At 43.8% G+C, this 22001-nt stretch overlaps 1 pseudogene; it reads left to right on the top strand.

The window, feature by feature from the left end:
• The window catches only part of LOC100409566 (MPN domain-containing protein pseudogene), a 28615-nt pseudogene extending 10322 nt beyond the window's left edge, over positions 1–18293 (top strand).
• Positions 18294–22001: the final 3708 nt, after the last annotated feature.

Below are 22001 nucleotides of genomic sequence, written 5' to 3'. Positions count from 1 at the left end.
CGGCTACAATCAACGTGTCAGCTACAGCTGGAGTTGTCTCAAGGCTTAACTGGCGTGGACTCACTTTCAGGCTTTTAAGCAGCTATTAGGCTGCGGGACCTATTAGTGTATGGCCAGGCAGGCCCCTCCACAAGACAGCTGGCTTTATCAGAGCACACAGTCAAGAGGGCAGGAGACAGTCCCAGTGAGACAGAAGGCAGGGTCTTTTACAACCTAATCTTGGAAATGACATCATCATTTTTGCTGCATTCTGCTAGTTAGAAACAAGTCACTTGGTTCAGCCCACACTCAAGGGAAGGGGATTACAGAATATAAATACCCATAAATGAGGACCAGTATAGGAGACTGCCTGACACACCTGGGACAAGTGAGAAGAAACTGAGCTCAGCCAATAGGCAATTACTCTGCCCCTTCTTCAGTTCACCATTTGTGTGTACATATATATAGTATATGTAGTGTATGTATACAAATATATATGTGGTGTGTGTACACACATACATATGTGGTGTGTATACATATATAGTATATATATTGTGTGTATACACATATATAGTAAATGTGGTATGCATGTGTGCATATATAGTATATGTGGTATGTGTATATACATACATATGTGGTGTGTGTGTATACATGTATATATGTGATGTGTGTGTATACATATGTACCATATATGGTGTGTGTACACACATACAGTATATGGGGTATGCATGTATGCATATATAGTATATATAGTGTGTGTATGTATGCACATACAGTATATATAGTGTATGTATATATGCACATATAGTATATAGTGTATGTATATATGCACATATAGTATATATAGTGTATGTCTATATGCACATATAGTATATATAGTGTATGTATATATGCACATATAGTATATATAGTGTATGTGGTATGTGTATACATATCAGTGTATGTGGTGTGTATACATATATGTAGTATATGTAGTGTGTGTATACACATATAAAGTATATGCGGTGTGTGTATATACATATATATGGTATATGTGGTGTGTGTGTATGTAACTTTTTTTGAATCATGTAGTTTGGAAAAATAACAAATTATTAGCCTGGGTCTCAATAGAATGATTATCAGCAGGAACAAGAGATGGTCAGAAACATGTTTTAGGATATCATACGATGCATATTGATTGGAACAGATTGCTTTTCTAGGTCAGTTTCCAAAAGGGTAACAGTGCCAAGGGCTGAGTGTAAGTGGGTGAAAGCTGAGATGTGAGTGAAATGGGGGCTTGAGGGACTGGGGGTAGGGAAAAAAGGCCAAGCAAGCCGGAGCTGGAAATTCCTTCCAGACTTAATCATCCCGGGCATCATTAGTAACCAAAGCAAGACTTCAGAACATATGTTTTGTGTTGACAGCCGACCCTTAATTAAAACAGCCCCAGTGAAGAATAGCCTGATTAAAGAAAAGTGCTGCTTAAAGAACAATTTGACTGCCGACTGATACGGGTTGGCAGAGGGTGGGTGATTCTCTCTCTGGTTCTCCTGTGCTCCCAGAGCAGGGGGAGTGCTCCAGGTGTGTCAGGCAACGTGTGATGCCATTTCCCAGTCTTCATCTCATTTACACCTCAAAACCCATTTCATTTCCATTTTAGAGATGAGAGAACTAAGCCCGACAGGGGAGGTGATTTGCTGAAGGCCCCCAGCCCGCTAGCCTGGTCACAGTCCTAAGCTAAAGGGGTCTTGTTTTCTGTAGCTTTCCCTCGCACACCATTTCAGTGGTTCTAATGAATCAGAATGTCTTGTCAGTTATAAAAACCATATGCCTCCTCAACATAGTCCCTCTTGGAAACCCAGTGATTTTAGGCACTGGGTGTTGCTCAAGGGCACAGCCAGTCTAATATTCACATTTCCTTTATGGTCTGGAAAATCCTGGGACAGGATCACAATGCCCTGTGCATTGTCTGTCTGCATTTCCAGAAAGTGACAGAGATGTAAACGTCAGGGCGAAGAACAAGAAATACCTATTCCGTCAGACAGCTGAAATCATTTTGGGTTTGGATGAAATGAACCACTTCCTGGGAAAATTAGACCTCTTTGGAGGAAATTAGGTTGTCTCAGGAAACAAATTCACTTTAATGTCAGTGTGGGGTGGAGGCTTTAGAGGATAAGCAGAGAATCTGATCCGGCAGTGGACACCACTGAGGCTTCACTTTTGTGGTCCGTTCCCCAGAGAAGCACACACGGTAAGAAGACCTGTACCCCAACTAGACACCAAACTCTCACCAGCTATCACTGAGGCTGCCCTCACTGCAAACTTCCACCCCCAGGAAACTCGGGAGAAAGGATATGCTTGTGAATGGCTTTTCATGAATGCCTTCTAAAGGATTCCCTTTGTTTATAGTAACAACAGCCAGCATGGATTGAGTGCTTACTGTGTGCTGGGCACTTTTCCTGTATTATGGCATTTAATCCTCACAAGAGTTCTTGGAGGTGACACTGTTATATACTTAAATACCCCACTTAACCACTTCCCTTTACTGTACCTTTTAATGAGAAACACAATTTTTAACTTCAGTGAAACAGGAATTTTTTATCCTAAATGGTAACTTTCATAGGTAAAGTGAAAACCAGGGTTAGAATTTAATTGACTGGGCGGAGCGCTGTGGCTCACGCCAGTAATCCCAGCACTTTTGGTGGCTGAGGCGGGTGGATCATCTGAGGTCAGGAGTTCGAGACCACCCTGGCCAAAATGGTGAAATCCCGTCTCTACTAAAAATACAAAAATTAGCTGGGCGTGGAGGTGTGCACCTGTAGTCCTAGCTACTCAGGAGGCTGAGGCAGGAGAATCACTTGAACCTGAGAGGCAGAGATTTCAATGAGCCGAGATCGCCCCACTGTACTATAGCCTAGAAGATAGAGCGTGACTCCATCTCAAAAAAAAAAAAAAAAAGGATTTAACTCACTGACCCATCTGGCTGTTATTTGCTTCAATGAATAGGTGGGACTGTCTGCCATTCTAGAAACTTCCTCTCTCCCATGGCTACTTTCCCCCACTCTAGTCATAGCTGGTGGATCCCCTGTGGTCATCTGACCCAGCTGTGCCAGCGGGTCCCTTCCCTGTGGTTTGGTTTTGAGATCAGACAACATGCAAGCCAGTTACACTCTGATGGCTGAAAAGATGGCATTAAAAATCTCAGACCATGCCACCATGTATCCTACCTCAGAAGAGGCAGTCTATAGTAAAAGAAAATAAAAGTGCTTATAGAGGAAAGCCAAGAACTAAGGCAGAAACAGTTTCAGACCATCCTGTGTCCCGGTTCTGGCTGTTCCTGAGCCCAGCTGAGCAGCTATCCTTCCTGAGGCCTAGTTCCTCACCCCTTCCTTGGATTTAGGTATCAGTAAAGTTCTCTTTTTACTTAAGAGTTTGAGTTTCTTTTTTCTTTCTTTCTTTAAGTTCTGGGATACATGTGCAGAACATGCAGATTTGTTACATAGGCATACATGTGCCCCGTGGTGGTTCGTTGCACCTATCAATCCGTCATCTAGGTGTTTTTTTTGTTTTGTTTTGAGACGGAATATCGCTCTTGTTGCCCAGGCTGGAGTGCAATGGTGTGAACTCAGCTCACCGCAACTTCTGCCTCCCGGGTTCAAGTGATTCTCCTGCCTTAGCCCCCAGAGTAGCAGGGATTACAGGCATGTGTCACCATGCCCTGCTAATTTTGTATTTTTAGAAGAGATGAGAGTTTCTCCATGTTGGTCAGGCTAGTCTCGAACTCTCGGCCTCAGGTAATCCTCCTGCCTCAGCCTCCCAAAGTGCTGGGATTACAGGTGTGACCCACCTCACTCGGCCTCACCATCTAGGTTTTAAGCCCCGCATGCGTTATGTATTTGTTGTAATGCTTTCTCTCCCCTTGCCCCCCACCCCCTGACAAGCCCCAGTGTGTGATGTTCCCTTCCTTGTGTCCATGCGTCCTCACTGTTCAACTCCCACTTATGAGTGAGAGCATGCGGTGTTTGATTTTCTGTTCCTGTGTTAGTTTGCTGAGAATGATGGTTTCCAGCTTCATCTAAGTTTGAGCTGAGTTTCTAATACTTGCAACCAAGAGTCCTAACTAATAAATATATGAAGGCATTCCCCTGGGGGCCAGATCCAGTCCACTGAAAGATTGGGTGCAGCATAAGATAAGAGAGGCTTCAGTGGCACCTGCGTTCCTATGAGTCCATGCAGGGTCAACTCAAGGTTTAGAACAAAGAGCCAGGGCCACCAGCCTGAGCTGACTTCATTATCGGCACTGCTGTGGTCAGAAAGACAGTTGCAATATGCTAGTCAATTCAAGCTGTGTTCCAAAACCAAAGCTCACAAAAAAGGTCAATCTTTCCATCAAGACACTGAGAAATGCAATGAGAAAATTAACCCATTTTTATCTTCAGACTCCTTTATGAAGCTGGATGGACTAATCAATTTGATTATCAAGGGAGATCCAGCCAGGCAGTGGAGTGCCACAGTAGCTGGGAATACAGGCTTGGGGCAGACAGCCTGCAGCTGAATCCTAGAACCACCCCAGGTTGCTGGGGAGCCTGAGCCTGACTCTCTATCTATGAAGTCAGGATAATAATGGCCCCTATTTGACACTTAACCATAAGGAGTACCTAGGATGTGCCAAGTAGACAGGGCTGCACTGCGTGGGGAGCATTGTACAGATCCTCAGAGATATCCATGAAATGACCCTAGTGGATATTTCTGGAAATGAGGATGTCCACCCAAATCAAGAGAAGATGCAAAGTGCTACACACTTTGGCCCCCTTGGAAATTTACAAGCATATTAATGTATTAAAGGCTCTGAAAGTTCCACAGCAGAAATCTTTTTATTTTTTATTAAAACAGTGTTTCTCAAATTTAGCTACAGAATCAAGTTTGTTTTCTTTTTTCCCCCCACACAACACTTTAATGCTGGCCTAAATATCTAATATCCCAACTTGAGTTAACTTTTCCCCAGGGCAAAAACAAATAGCTTCACCAGCAAATCTGCCGTGAAAATCCTATATATCCCATCCAACCGTTAGATGTTACCAGCAGGATTTATTCCTTCTGGGTTGGTGTGACTTACTTGGTGTTCATATGTACAAAACAATGGGCAAATTCTGTATCTGTCTTGATTTACTAGGAGAGAATAAGCAAGTTAACTTGGTTTGGGGAAATTTCTAAATGAGGCCACCATCCTGGGAATATAAACAAACAATCAAACCAAAAGTGTGTCTTTTATCTGTACTGGTTACCAAGGAGCTAAATGCTTAGGAAAAACGTAACTGTAAGAGAATCTGCATAGCACAGCATCTATATGACAACTCACAGCCCAGGGCAGGTAGAAATCCATGAGGTGTGATGATGGAACAAGGGACAAGGTTATGAGTCTCAGCTCAGATTTTTGCTGACCGTGACTTTGGGCCAGCCATGCCACCCTTCTTTGCCTTAGTGAGCTCTTCTGATCCTTGAGAAAAATACTACTACTTCCCTTCTGCAGTCACTTCTATAATCAGGTGAGGGTATCGCTGTGAAGGAATTTCGTCAGCACGAAAGCCTGTAAGCTACCGCTTACACAGATGATATAAAATTCTTTGTGTGCCATATCAAAAGAGCATAAGACAATTGAAGTTTTGTGGACAATGTTGGCATATAATAGCAGTGGGCAAACTTTTTCAGTAAAGGGCTAGACGGTAAACGTTCTAGGCTCTGCCACAAATCTGCAACAGCGGAATGAAAGCAGCCACAGTGAGAAGGTAAATGGATGGATGAGGTTGTGTGCTAATAAAGCTTTATTTATAAAAATAAGCGGTCAATCAGATTGGGCCCATGAGCTGTAGTTTAGCAACTATAGACCCCTGAACTATAAGACCCACAAGAAATCTGCAGAAAATAAAAGCTACAGTTTGCAAGGATGGTGAGATTTTGTGGTGCTTAAACAAAATTAATTTTCATTTAATATTATAATGACCCCTTTAAGGTGAGTTAAATCGGCATCTTTTATTAAACTAACCATGTTCTAATAAGATTCCAAGGACTGTCCTGGGATTCCTACAGGCAGCAGAACTGTAGCTCCTGGGAACAGCTTTCAATTCCCCCTTCCTTTGCTCCAAATTCCAGCTCAGTAGGGGTCCTTGGGACCTTTCCCACATCATAGCCCGGCCTGTTTTTGTGGGAGGAGGAGCCTGCATACCATTCCATAACCGCTGTCTTCGTTCGAATTATGCTAGCGGGACGCTTCGTTTTGTTGGCTGTAACGAGACGGGCTCACACAAAAAAACCACACGCTATGGTAGAGGTTCTCACTCGGGGCAATGCTGCCCCCAGGAGACATCTGTGGAGGTCTGGAGACATTTGGTGTTATCACAACTGCGGAGTCAGCGGTGCAGGGGGCGCGGGGGCGGGGGGGGGGGGCGGGAGGGGGCAGGTAGGGGTGGCATCGCTACTGACATACGGTGGGTAGAGGCCAGAAATGTTAGTATCCTACCGTGCACAGACCAGCTCCCACCACAAGAGAGAATTATCTAGTCCAAAGTGTCGATAATGTCAACGTGGAGAAACCCTGCTCTATATGGATAAACTTTATGCTCAGATTGAATTACCATTTGTTTACTTATTTACACTTCTGTACCCCGCTTTGTAATAACAAGTTATATTTTCCCCAGATGCTTTAGTGAAGTCGCTGGTATTGACGTGAGGCCAGCCTATTTTACATCCACACCACTGGGAAACTACAGGAAGAGCGTAGTAAATATTGATTTGTTTTATATATGATGAGCTTAAATGTGAATTATATGGCGTCATGTACCCTCAATTTCTCCTGGGTCTGGGTTAGGTTAAAGGGGAAACAAGTGCGGAAGCAGCTGAAGATAATTTATTTGTGGACATATGTGTTAATATCCTTTTTCTTCTCTCCCTCGTCCTTTTACAAAGACATTAAGTTTAATATTAGTAATAAGGGATGGAGAAACGTAAGGGAGAGTGTGTTCTGGAATTTTTTAAATGTCCTACGAAGACCACTGGTGATTATACTCATAATGCAAATTAATAAGGAACACTTTTTGAGCATGTTCTATGCTACCGACTTTGTGTGCGGCACCGGCAACTCTAACTAGTGTCTCACTGAGGCAGGCAGCATCCCGGGGAGGTCCACACTGCCGTCGTTTAGAAGTTTAACGACTCGCCCAAAGACATCCAGGTCCCTAGAAGTGGCCACGGGAGTAACTTAGACTGTCTGGCTCCAATCGTTAACTCTTAACCCCATGTTTGTATTTATCTGTCTCCACGTGCCCCCGTCCCCCACCCCACCAGTCTAAAAGTTCTTGTTTATAGTCCCTGCAGGGCCCAGGACCAAGCTTCCCTCTCAGCCCCTGAACTTAATCTAATTGAATCAAAACCAGATTTCACCTCCGCAGAGAGTGAGCTTCTCGCAGGCGGCCGCACGGGGGCGCGCTGGTGCCAGCCACGTGCGCGTCGCGGTGGAGGCCGTCAGGCTGGAGCCCCAAACCAGCCCGGGTCGGAGGAAAGGGGCGAGAATGGAAACCTTCCTGAGATAGGGGTTTGGGGAAGGTTTCTGTGAGGAGGAGCCGCCGCCCTACTTCAACACATTAGCGCATGTTTTCTGCATTGCAAAGACAAATATAATTCCATCAGGGAATGGCTATAACCACTTAATTAGCTAAGTCCCTATTGTTGAAACAGTGATGAATTCAGCAACTGCCCGTTTAAATGGCGTGGAAATACGTGTTCTCCACGCCAGACACTGGGCTGTTGGTCACAGGCATGTGTTCCTTTGCTTTCCCTGGGCACCGGGACAGTCGCCAAGGGCTGATCTTCATTTGGAAAGGAGAATTTGTTCTGCAGGCCTGTCCATTTCCTTCCAGAGAGTTCTTTCCCCTTTGTAAGGCCCCACTCACAGGCCCTAATACTCCAGGTGGCATCTCAAGAGTGACCACCACTCTGATGTCCCAACTCAGACACTCTGGAAAGCGAGAGAGGGACCCTTTGATAACTAGGTCAGAACAGCAGGCACGAACTATCTCCCTTCATCCAACAAAGGCCCCTAAAAGCTCCCCTGGTCTCAACTCATTGCTGGGGAGCCACCCACTCAGCAGGTGCAAGGCTGAACTAATCTCTCTCTGCTGTTGACAGGCTTCTCCTCCCTTACTCCCCACTGCAAGCCAGTTCACAGAATGGCGGTTCCTTAAATGGTTCTCAGCTGAATGGCTGACGGTTAGTACATGAAGAGTTTATCCTTGACTACACAGCTTTCTAATGCAGTTCTAAAGCAGCTCTCATGAAGACACATGAATATATCACAGACTTTTTCTACTTCCCTATTTAAAATGAAAACCCCCTCACTTCTACCTGTCTTCCTTGCTTTATTTTACTCCAAGGCATTTGTCATTACTTTACACTCTATGTTTTACTTAGTTTTTGTCTGTTAGTTCATGTCTTTGTCTCCAGCCCCTGGAACAACTCTGTAAATTGCTCTCAGTCTCAGCCCCCTGAGCTCAGCTTAAGTATATAGATCTATCTACTGGCGAGGTTGTGGAGAAAAAGGAACGCTTACGCACTGCTGGTGGGAGTGTAAATTAGTTCAATCATTGTGGAAGACAGTGTGGTGATTCCTCAAAAACCTAAAATCAGAAATACCATTCGACCTAGCAATCCTGTTACTGGGTATATACCCAGAGGAATATAAATCACTCTACTATAAAGACACATGCACATGTATGTTCATTGCAGCACTAATCACAAGAGCAAAGATGTGGAATCAATCTAAATGCCCAACAATAGTAGACTGGATAAAGAAAATGTGATACATATACACCATGGAATACTGTGCAGCCATAAAAACGAAGAAAGTCATGTCCTTTGCAGGAACATGTATGAAGCTGGAGGTCATTCACCTTAGCAAACTAAGGCAGGAACAGAAAACCAAATGCCGCATGTCCTCATTTATAAGTGAAAGCTAAATGATGAGAACACATGGACTCATGCAGGGGACCAACAGACACTGGGGCCTAACAGAGTGTGGAGGGTAGGAGAGGGGAGAGGATCAAGAAAAATAACTGATGGGCACTAGGCTGAACACCTGGTGTCTAAATAATCTGTATGACAAACCCCATGACACAAGCTGACCTATATAACAAACCTGCACATATACCCCTGAACTCGAAATAAAAGTTAAATAAATAAATAAAAAATTTTTAAATGTATAGATCTCTCAATCTACCCAGTAGACACTACAATAGCTGCCAGTTTTTACTGATGGCACCTATCAGGCATATTCTAATTACCTGCATGACAAAATAGTCTGTACACCAAACCCTCAGGACATGCAACTTACCTATGTTACAAACCTGCATGCATACCCCTGAACCTTAAATAAAAGTGTTTTTAAAAAATCAATGTGGGCCAATCACTAAAACACAAGTGCTCAGGTCAACCTGGGCAGTGCTGATTCTGTAGGGCTGGAGAGGGTGAGGCGTCTACTTTAACAAGCATCCCTGCTCCTCTCAATCTGAGAGCATGGAAAACCATGCCCTTTGGCAATAGAGCCCTGTCCCCAGTCCACCCCACCCCACCTTACTCTGTAACCTGCTTCCAGGTCCCACCCTTCAGCTCAGGCCTCTAATTCTCCTCTACTTGAGATGCCAAAATAATCTTTCGTAAAGCAGAAATCTGTCCCTGTTACTTCCCCACTGAAGCCATTCGGCAGCTTCTCCTTGGCTGGCCAGAGGAAGCTGTGAGAATAATGTCTGTGGCATGGCTGCTAAGCCCTGGGGCCTTGGGGGAAGCAAGTTACACTGTAAATCTCAGTACGCTGTAGACAGGAACTGTTCCTCAGGGTTATCACCAAGCTTCTCAACCCGGGAATTACTGACATTTTGGACAGGACAGCTGTTTGTTGTGGGGGCTGTTTTGCGCCTTGCAGGGTGTTAGCAGCATGCCTGGCTTCCACCTACTAGATGCCAATAGCAGCCCCGCCCCCAGCATGACAACCAAAAATGTTTCCAGACGTTGCCAAATATCCCCTGGGGGTCAAACCTCCTTCCTCCTCCCCCTAGTTGAGAATCACTTGATTATTATAAGGACTAAATAAAAAAGATTCATGGAAAGCATTTAGCCCAGTGCCTAGAGTGTAGAAATTGCTCTTCAATATTTACCCCAACCCATCACTCCAGGCTTCCCTTCCTACCCATTTGTCATATTTATTTCATTCATCTATCTCTTCCTGCAATTAGGTTTCCTCCTTTTTTTTTTTTGAGATGGAGTTTTGCTCTTGTGCCCAGACTAGAGTGCAGTGGCGAGATCTCGGCTCACTGCAACCTTTGTCTCCTGGGTTCAAGTGATTCTCCTGCCTCAGCCTCCCGAGTAGTGAGATCACAGTCCCCACCACCACACTTGGCTACTTTTTGTATTTTTAGTAGAGATGGGGTTTCACCATGTTGCCCCAGGCTGGTCTTGAACTCCTGACCTCAAGTGATTCACCTGCCTTGGCCTCCCAAAGTGCTGGGTTTATAGGTGTGAGCCACTGTGCCCGCTAGGTTTTCTCCTCTCTTAACATTTATCCCACTGTGTTATATAACTGTCTTATTTTTTTGTTGTTGCCTACCTACCAAGACTGTGGGCATCTCAAGGGTACAGGTGGAGTTTCATTCTTGTGTGTGTCCATGGTACCAATGACACAGTTAAAAATAATAATTGTCAGCCAGGGGCAGTAGCTCACACCTGTAATCCCAGCACTTTGGGAGGCAAAAGTGGGCAGATCACGAGCACAGGAGTTCACAACCAACCTGGCCAATATGGTAAAACCTTGTCTCCACTAAAACTATAAAAATTGGCTGGGCATGGTGGTGTGTGCCTGTAGTCCCAGCTACTTGAGAGGCAGGAGAATGACTTCAACATGGGAGGTAGAGGTTGCAGTGAGCCAAGATCACATCACTGCACTCCAGCCTGGGCGACACAGTGAGACTCTGTCTCAAGAATAAATAAATAGAGATCATTGCCATTGCCGTTACACTAGTACTAATGCCTTACCGGGCCCTGATTGTGTTCCAGGCACTGTACTAACTATCCTCTTTAATCCTCCTGACAGCCCTCGGAGACTCATGCCATTCTCATTCTTCCCGTACAGACAAGGATGGTGAGGCCCAGTGAGGTAAGTCACTCATCCAAGGTACAGCTAGACAGCACTCAAACCTAGGTCAGTCTGGCTCCAGGGCCCATGCTCTAAATCAGAGCTTAGCAAACTTTTTCTGCAAAGAGTCTAGTAGTAAATATTTTAGGCTTTGCCTGCCAGTCTCTACCTCAACTGCTCCAACTCTGCTGTTGTAGCACAAAAGTAGCTATCGGTGATGTGAAAATGAGGGAGCCCAGCTGGGTATCAGTAAAACTTTATATGGAAACTAAAGTTACAATTTTATATCAATTTTTGGTATTATGAAAAATTTTATTTTTTATTTTTTTTTCCAACAGTTTAAAAATGTAAGTCCCGTCCATAACCAGCAGCTCATGGACCACACAAAAGCTGGTGGTAGGTCCAATTAGGCCCACGAGAGTAGTTTCCCAAGCCCTGTTCTTAGCCAACGCACTCAGACAGAAATGACTGTGAGCCAGGAAGACCGTGGACACTAGAAATCCAGCTCCGTCTTCATGGCACCAGAGAGTCGGTGCTGCCTTGGTTTTGCCCTTGACCTTTTTTGAGGGCAGCCATAATTACCAGTCGTGGAGAGTTATGGATAAAGTTGTGTAGCAGTTAAGTAGTGCAAATCCAGAGAGGTCCAGTAAACACCCACTGTGCAAATTCACGTGTTGAAATCCCAACCCCCAATGTGATAGTATTAGGAAATGGGACCCTAACAAGGGCGAAACCCTTGTAAATGCCTGCTATGGTTTAAAACCTCCCCCAAAGTTGATGTGTTGAAAACTTAATCTTCAATGTAACTTTGAGAAGTGGAACATTTTAGAGGTGATTACACAATGAGGGCTCTGTCCTCATGAATGTATTAACGCTGTTATCTCAGGAGTAAGTTCCTAATGAAAGGATGAATGTGAGCCCTTCTGTTTTCTCACGTGTGAGTATTCTCTGGCCCTTCTGCTTTCTGCTATGGGGTGACACTGCAAGAAAGCACTCACCAGAGGCAGCTCCTCACTCTTGGGCTTTTTAGCCCCAGAACTGTTAGAAATAAATCTCGGTTCATTATAAATTACCCAGTCTGTGGTTTCTGTTATAGCAACACAAAATGAACTAAGACAGTGCTCTTATAAGACGAGCTGTGAGGGGCTGAGCTCAGTGGCTCATGCCTGTAATCCCAGCTCTTTGGGATGCCAAGGCAGGCAGATCACCTGAGATCAGGAGTTCAAGACCAGCCTGGCCAACATGGTGAAACCCTGTCTTTACAAAAAATACAAGAATTAGCCAGGTGTGGTTGCACACACCTGTAATCCGAGCTATTTAGGAGGCTGCGGCAGGAGAATCACTTGAACCCAGGAGGCAGAGGTTGCAGTGAGCCACAATTGCCCACTGTACTCCATCCTAGGCAACGAGAGCAAAACTCCATCTCAAAAATAAATAAATAAATAAGAAGAAGAAGAAGAGATTGAGAACTTGTTCTCCCTCTCTGCTCTCCACCAAGTGACACTACAAAGAGAAGTTGACCATCCACAAATCAGGAAGAGAGCTGTCATGAGACACCAGATCAGCTGGTGCCTTAATCTCGGAATTCCAGTCTGTAGGACTATGAAAAATAAGTTTCCATTGTTTAAGCCACCCAGTCTATGATATTTTTTCAAAGCAGCCCAAAATCACTAAGAAAGAAGTCAAGAGGGCCGGGAACAGTGGCTCATGCCTCTAATCCCAGCACTTTGGGAGGCCGAGACAGGCAGATCACAAGGTCAGGAGTTCAAGACCAGCCTGACCAACATAGTGAAACCCTGTTTCTACTAAAAATACAAAAATTAGCCAGGCATGGTGGCACACACCTGTAGTCTCAGCTACTTGGGAGGCTGAGGTGGGAGAATTACTTGAACCTGGGAGGTAAAAGTTGCAGTGAGCCAAGATCCCACCATTTCACTCCAGCCTGGGTGACAGAGGGAGACTCCATCTCAAAAAGAAAAAAAAAAAAAAAAAATCAGTCAAGAAGCCGTAATAGTTGTGGATGGTTGGGCAACAGTAAAGTGAAATAATAATCACAAATAACATCTATGAAGTGCATACTGTGTGCCAGGCCTCTCGTGTGTATTTAATCCTGGGATGCAATGTACAGCCATCATCTTCATTTTACACATACAGAAAAAATTGAGGCTTAACATTGTTCAGTAAGTTGCCCAAGATTACACATTAATATAATGTGGAATGAGGATTTTTAAATGTCCTAAGAGTACCCCAGCACCGGCCCTTCAGGCATCACTTCAAACTGCCTTGGCAAACATGGTCAATTTTATTCTGAAAATCATTGTCCACTTGGAAAATACTATTACTCCTTGGCCTTTATCTACCTCCCTTACCCCAGTAAAACTATGTCTTCTTTCTCTGGGCTTCCAAAGAACATTGTTTATCTAAGAACCAAGAAACTTATCACCTTGTAGCCTTGTAGCTATTTTTTAATGTGTCTGTCTCCATCTCTAGTCCATAAGCAACCTGAGGACAGGCACTATCCCTTAACTATAGTTACCATAACCCTTAGCTAGTGACCAAGCGACTACAACATTGTAAAGGTGAATTTAGGTGGTTCAAACTGCCTTGTTGAGTGTTGGAAAAGGTTGCATCACCACACACACACACACACACACACACACACACACACCCTATAAACAAATACTAGATTTTTTAGTTTTGGACATTTAAAGAAATCTCTATTGAATCATTAGCTGACCACTAAGTTAATGAAACAAAGACCTCAGGGGCCACACACAACAAAGTCTGCAGACTTTCCAAAATTAAATCAGAAAATTCACTAAACAAACAACTCCAATAAGCAGCAAGAAGAAGCCCTAAGGAAAAGGGATTCTTGTTGCTGATTTGCAGAGTTGCCACATTAAAGTATTCAAAATGTCAAGTTTTCAACCAAAAATTGCAAAGGATGCAAAGAAACAAGAAAGTACAGCCTAGGCAAAAAAAAAAAAAAAAAAGGAAACTAATAGAAACTGCCCCAAAAAAGGAAACTAATAGAAACTGCCCCCTAGGAAGTGCAGAGAGTGGACTTAACTAGACGAGGACTTTAAGGCAATTCTTTTAAATATACTCAAATTAAGTATAAAGAACTACAGGAAACCATGATAATGATGTCTCATCAGACAGATCATATTAATAATGATATACAGATTATAAAAAGGAACTAAATAGAAATTATTGAGTTGAAAAGGACACATACTCAAATGATAAATTCACTTTGAGGAATTCAACAGCAGATTTCAGTAGGCAGAAGAAAGAATCAGCAAACTTGACAATAGGTTAATTGAGATTATCCAGTTGGAGGAGTAAAGAGAAAACAGTACTGAAGGAAAATGAACAGTGTTTTGGATACCTGTGGGAAAAGCACAGCAATGTACGTACAACAGGAATCCCAGAACAAAAGAAAAAAGAGAAAAGGAAAGAAAGAATATTTAAAGAAATAATGGCCAAAACTTCACCAAAATTGATGAACGACATGAATCTACATATCCAGGAAGCTCAAAGGATCCCAAGAAGTATAAACTCAAAGATATCACTGAGACACGTTTTCCAAACTATTGAAGCCAAAAGCAAACACAATTCTGAATACAGCAAAGAGAGAAGTGATTCATCATAATGTACAGGGAGCATCTGTTGTCTCTAGATTTTTTAATGATCGCCATTCTAACTGGTGTGAGATGGTATCTCAATGTGGTTTTGATTTGCATCTCTCTGATGACCAGTGATGATGAGCATTTTTTCATATGATTGTTGGCCTCATATATGTCTTCTTTCGTAAAGTATCTGTTCATATCCTTTGCCCACTTTTGAATGGGCTTGTTTGTTTTTTTCCTGTAAATCTGTTTGAGTTCTTTGTAGATTCTGGATATCAGCCCTTTGTCAGATGGGTAGACTGCAAAAATTTTTTCCCATTCTGTTGGTTGCCGATCCACTCTAGTGACTGTTTCTTTTGCCGTGCAGAAGCTGTGGAGTTTCATTAGGTCCCATTTGTCTATTTTGGCTTTTGTTGCCAATGCTTTTGGTGTTTTGTTCATGAAGTCCTTGACTGGATTGGAAAAATGTGGCACATATACACCATGGAATATTATGCAGCAATCAGAAATGATGAGTTTGTGTCATTTGTAGGGACATGGATGAATCTGGAGAACATCATCCTCAGCAAACTGACACAAGAACAGAAAATGAAACACCGCATATTCTCACTCATAGGCGGGTGATGAAAAATGAGAACACATGGACACAGAAAGGGGAGTACTAAACACTGGGGTCTATTGGGGGGAAAAGGGGAGGGCCAGTGGGAGGGGGAGGTGGGGAGGGATAGCCTGGGGAGAAATGCCAAATGTGGGTGAAGGGGAGAAGAAAAGCAAAGCACACTGCCATGTGTGTACCTACGCAACTGTCTTGCATGCTCTGCTCATGTACCCCAAAACCTAAAATCCAATAAAAAATTAAAAAAATAATAATAATAATGTACAGGGAGACTTGATAAGATTAGCAGCTAATTTTTAAATCAGAAACCATGAAAGCCAGAAGACAGAGGAATGACATATTTAAAGTGCTTCAAGAAAAAACAAATGAACTTCCCCCCACACGCATACCAATAAAAGTCTTATCAAACAAAAATTTTATAACTGGCAAAATTCTTCTTCAAAAATGAAAACAGACCAGGCACAATAGCTCATGTCTGTAATCCCAGCACTTTGGGAGGCCAAGGCAGGTGGATCACTTGAGGTTAAGAGTTCAAGACCAGCCTGGCCAATATGGTGAAACCTTGTCTCTACTGAAAATACAACAAAATTAGCTAGGTGTGGTGGCACATGCCTCTAATCCCAAATACTTGGGAGACTGAGGCATAAGAACTGCTTGAACCCAGGAGCAGAAGTTACAGTGAGCTGAGATTGCATCACTGTACTCCAGCTAGGTAACAGAGTGAGTTTCTGTCTAAAAAAAAAAAAAAAAAAAATCAAAAGAAAAAAATTAAAATAAAGAAGTGAAGATAATTCCATATAAACATTTAACATATCCAACACCCTTTCATAATGAAAACAGCCAATGAAGTAGGAATAGAAGACAATCCCTTCAACCTGGTCAAGAGTATCTATGAAAACCCCACAGATAACATCATACTTTATGGTGAAAGACTGAAAATTTCCCCCCATAAGATTGGAAACAAGACATAGCGTCCACACCTGCCACTTCTCTTTGACAGTACTGGAAGTTTGAGCCATGGCATTTAGCAATAAAAAGAAATAAAAGGCATCCAAGTTGGAAAAAACAGAGGTAAAACTATTTCTAGTTACTAAAGCTACTATCTTATATGTAGAATATACCAAAGAATACACATAAAAAGAAACTTTCATATCTCATAAGCAAAGAATTTTAGCAAAGTTGCAGGATAAAAGATAAACTCACAATAACCAGTTGTATTTCTATACACTAACGATGACGATTTAAAACTAAAATTAAGAAAACAATTTTATTTACAATAGCATCTAAAAGAATAAAATATTTAGAAATAAATTTTAGGGGAAGCCGCAGGCGGCGGCTCCGGAGCAGCTGTCCCCGGCTGGCGGCGCGGGCGAGGAGGTGCCGGAGGAGGACCAGGACGAGGCGGAGGCCGAGGACCAGGAGTGGCCGAATGCGGGAGCGGGCAGCGGCCGCGGTGGCGGCGGAGGCTGCTGCGGCAGCGGAAGAGGCGGCGGCAGTGGTCACGCTGAACCCAGGAGCAGAAGTTACAGTGAGCTGAGATTGCATCACTGTACTCCAGCTAGGTGACAGAGTGAGTTTCTGTCTAAAAAAAATATGTCACGCTGCGGGTGCTCCTCAAAGACGTGCTGCTGGAGCCCGGCGCGGGGGTGCTGTCCATCTACTCTCTGGGGAAGAAGTTCCTGGGGGACCTGCAGCCGGACGGAAGGATCATGCGGCAGGAGACGGGGCAGGTCTTCAACTCACCCAGCGCCTGGGCCACCCACTGCAAGAAGCTGGTGAACCCTGCCAAGAAGTCGGGCTGCGGCTGGGCCTCTGTCAAGTACAAAGGCCAGAAACTAGACAAGCACAAACCCACCTGGCTCCGGCTGCACCAGCTGCATACACCACTGCTGCTGATGAGAGCCCCGCCAGCGAAGGGGAGGAGGAGGAGTTGCTGATGGAGGAAGAGGAGGAGGAGGTTCTGGCAGGGGTCTCAGCAGAGGACCAGAGTCGGAGAGCACCGGGGAAGAGCCCCTCAGAGCCTGCCCACGGAGGCCACAACCCTGGGCAAGCGGGTAGACAGCAAGATCCGGGTCCCAGTCCGCTACTGCATGCTGGGTAGCCGCGACTCTGCCAGGAACCTCCACACCCTGGTGGAAGTCACGTCCTTTGCAGCCATCAAGTTCCAGCCGTCCAACGTGGCTGTTTCCAGCAACGTGCTGTTCCTGCTGGACTTCGGCAGCCACCTGACTCGAAGTAAAGTCGTAGGTTACCTGGGGGGGCCGCTGGGACATCAACAGCCAGATGCTGACGGTGCTCAGAGCCTTCCCCTGTAGGAGCCGGCTAGGGGACGCAGAGACTGCAGCTGCCATTGAAGAGGAGATCTATCAGAGCCTGTTCCTGCGGGGCCTGTCCCTGGTGGGCTCGTACCACAGCCACCCGCACAGCCCGGCGCTGCCGTCCCTGCAGGACATCGACGTGCAGATGGACTACCAGCTGTGGCTTCAGGGCTCCAGCGACGGCTTCCAGCCCTGTCTCGCCCTGCTCTGCTCTCCTTACTACTCTGGCAACCCAGGCCCCGAATCCAAGATCTCACCTTTCTGGGTGATGCCTCCTCCCGAGCAAAGGCAGAGTGACTAGCCATCCCCATGGACGTGGAGATGGCCTACGTCCAGGACAGCTTCCTGACCAATGACATCCTTCACGAGATGCTGCTGCTGGTGGAGTTCTACAAGGGCGCCCCTGACCTCGTGAGGCTCCAGGGTTCCTGGAGCCAGGGGCACACCTACCTCGACAAGCTGAAGATCTCCTTGGCCAGTAGGACGCCTAAGGACCAGAGCCTGTGCCACGTGCTGGAGCAGGTGTGCAGTGTCCTCAAGCAGGGGAGCTGAGCCTCCCAGGGTAGGGTGAGCTCCAGATGGGCTCGGGTAACAAAGAAATGGAAGCAGAAAAAAAATGTAAAAAGGAGGTGTAAAAATTCTGTACCTGAAATAACAGAACACTGCTCAATAAAGAAGACCTAAATAAATGCAAAGGCATCTCATGTTCTTGTATTAGAAGACAATATTTTTGAGATGGCAATACTCCCCAAAGTGACCAGCAGACGCAATGCAATCTTTATTAAAATTCCAGTGACTTTTATGCAAAGAAAAAAAAAGGAAAAGTCAATTCTCAAATTTGCAGGGAATTGCAAGGGACTTTGATTATCTAAAACAATCTTGAAAAAGATGACTGTACGAAAACTCACACCTCCCTATATCAGAACTTACTACAAGGCAGCATTAATATGGTACTGGCATAAGGACACGCATACAGATCAATAGAATAGAATTGAAAGTCCTAAAATGAAACCTCAGTTTGATGGTCAATTGACTTTCGACAAGGGGCCCAAGACCATTCAAGGAGGAAGAATTATCTTTTCAAAAGAGGGCACTGGGACAACTCCATACTTACATAAAAAAGAATGAAACTGGACCCCTACCTCATACCATGTACAAAAATCAACTCACAGTATGGCCAGGTACAGTGGCTCATGCCTGTAATCCCAGCACTTTAGGAAGCTGAGGAGGGTGGATCACCTGAGGTCGGGAGTTTGAGACCAGCCTGACCAACATGGAGAAACCCTGTCTCTACTTAAAAAATACAAAATGAGGCCGGGTGCGGTGGCTCACACCTGCAATCCTAGCACTTTGGGAGGCCGAGGTAGGTGGATCACCTGAGGTCAGGAGTTCAAGACCAGTCTGGCCATCACGGTGAAACCCCATCTAAAAAAAAAAAAAAATACAAAATTAGCCAGACATGGTAGTGCATGCCTGTAATCCCGGCTACTCAGGAGGCTGAGGCAGAAGAATCACTTAAACTTGAGAGACAGTGGTTGAATGCAGTGAGCCGAGATCGTGCCACTGCACTCCAGCCTGGGTGACAGAGCAAGACTCTGTCTCAAAAAAAAAAAAAAAAAAAAAAAAATAAACTCACAATAAATCAAAGATCTAAATGGAAGAGCTAAAACTATGAAACTCCTGAATGGAAATATAGGGTAAATCTTCTTGGCCTTGGATTTGACAATGAATTATTATATACGATGCCAAAAGCACAAACAATTTAAAAAATAGACAAATTGGGCTTCACTGAAATTAAGAACTTTCATGCATCAAGGATACTATCAAGAAAGTGACAGCATAGCCCACAGAATGGGAGAAAATGCTGTCAAATCATATATCTGATAGGGGTCTGGTATGCAGAATATATGAAGAACTCTTGCAACTCAACAACAAAAAGACAAGTTGATTTTAAAATGGGCAAAGAATTGTATAGACATTTCTCCAAAGAAGATATACAAATGCCAACAAGCACGTGAGAAAATGTAGAACATCAATGGTCATTAAAGAAACAAAAATCAAAACAACATCAAGATATCACATCATTACCCTTCAGAGATCACTTCACACCCTCCACCCTCAAAAATCAAAACAACATCAAGATACCACATCATACCCTTCAGAGATCACTTCACACCATCCACCCTCCAATTCTGTCAAATAAAAGAACAAAAGATGGTAAGAACATGGAGAAATCAGGACCCTTGTTTATTACTGGTGGGACTTTTATTTGCCTTAGCTGCATAACATTGTATGCAAATGTTCATAGCAGTCTTATTTATAATGGCCAAAATGTAGAAACAACTCAAATGTCCATCAACTGATGAACAGATAGGCAAAATGTGGCCTATCCACACAACGGAATATTATTCAGCCATAAAAAAGGAATGAAGTACTGACACATGCTACAGCATAGCTGATCCTCTAAAATATTATGCTAAATGAGAGAAGTCAGTCACTAAAGGCCACATTTGTCTTATTAGATGGGGTCTTCCTCTGTCACCCAGGCTGCAGTGCCATGGCATTATCATAGCTCACCTCAGTCCCATTCTCCCAGGCTCAAGTGATACTCCTGCCTCAGCCTCCTGAGTAAATGGACTGCAGGCACATGCCACTATGCCCAGTGAATTTTTTCATTTTTGCTAAAGATAAGGTCTCCCTGTGTTGACAAGGCTGGTCTCTAACTTCTGAGCTCAAGAGATTCTCCCACCCTGGCCTTCCAAAATGTTGGGATTACAGGCACAAGCCACCGTACCCAGCCAAGGCCACATTTTATATGTTTTCATTATATGAAATGTCCAGAATAGACAAGTCCATAGAAACAGAGAGGAGCTTAGTGGTTGCCAGGGAAAGAAGGAAATAAGAAGTGACTTCTCATTGGGTATAGGGTTTCATTTTAGGTTGAAAAAAAAAAAAGTGCTATAATTAGATAGTGATGATAGTTGCACAACTTTGTGAATGTACTAAAAACCACTGAATAGTATGTTTTATAATTGTGAAAGTCATGAATTTTATGTTACATGAATTTTACCTCAATTTTTAAAAAAAGTTATATGTGTTCATTGTGAATTAAAAAAAAAAATACAGTTATAGGGCTGGGCACAGTGGCTCATGCCTGTAATCCCAGCACTTTGGGAGGCCAAGGTGGGTGGATCACCTGAGGTTCAGAGTTCAAGATCAGCCTGACCAATATGGTGAAACCCTGTCTCTATTTAAAAATAATAATAATAATAATAATAATAATACAGTTGTATAAATTAAAAGCGAACATTCCTGTCTTCTTCCATTACTCAGAAATAATCATCGTAATTTTTTCTGAGTATCCTTCTAGATATTTCTGTTATTCAAACACATAATGATTAGATTTGAGGTTTTGTAAAATGGGATAAAAATGATAATCCACCTGTAATCTTTATCCATTAATGTGAGCACCTTTCCTCATCAGCGCAGATAACAAATGCTTTATATTCTATTTTTAACAATTATTTAAGTTTTTGCAGAATAAAGAAATTACCATTTTTATAACCACTGTCCTAGAGTTAGATGCTTAGAATGGATAGAAGTTTTTGCTATTATTAACAATGCTGCAACTAACATCTTTGTGCATATATCTTTGCATACTCAAAGAGGTAATCCTACACAATAGACTGATTACATTTGAATTGCATTCCTATGTATTGCATGTTCTGTCGAGAAGTCACCTAGGGGTCTGGAAGAATTAGCTGGTGTCTTTCCTTGCCACCTCAATGGCACAATGGGCAGTTCGGGCAAGGAAAGAACCTTGAGGGCTGTTGCCATCAGAGGAATAGGGCTATGTAGGAGACAACTCTGGAGTTGCTACTTTCCAGAACTGTGACTCGAGCATTTCTCAGAGCTTCCATTTTCCAATTTAGAAAAATGAGGCTGGGCATGGTGGCTCATGCCTTAATCCCAGGACTTTGGGAGGCAGAGATAGGCAGATCATTTGAGGTCAGGAGTTCTAGACCAATCTGGCCAGGATTTTACCCGGTAAAATCCTGTCTCTACTAAAAATGCAAAAAATTGTTTGGTGTGGTGGTATGCACCTGTAATCCCAGCTATTGGGGGAGGCTGAGGCAGCAGAATTGCTTGAACCCGGGACACGAAGGTTACAGTGAGCTGAGATCCTGCCACTATACTCCAGCCTGGGCAACAGAGCGAGACTCTGTCTCAAAAAACAAACAAACAAACAAACAAACAAGTATCCAAAACATGAAAACCATGCAAAAAGTTGGCTGTCTAATGAG

The sequence above is a fragment of the Callithrix jacchus genome, chromosome 2 (assembly GCF_049354715.1).
Source record: "Callithrix jacchus isolate 240 chromosome 2, calJac240_pri, whole genome shotgun sequence".
NCBI classification, from domain to species: domain Eukaryota; kingdom Metazoa; phylum Chordata; class Mammalia; order Primates; family Cebidae; genus Callithrix; species Callithrix jacchus.
The sequence above is the reverse complement of the archived record's forward strand: the minus strand, read 5'-3'. Positions and strand labels throughout refer to the sequence as shown.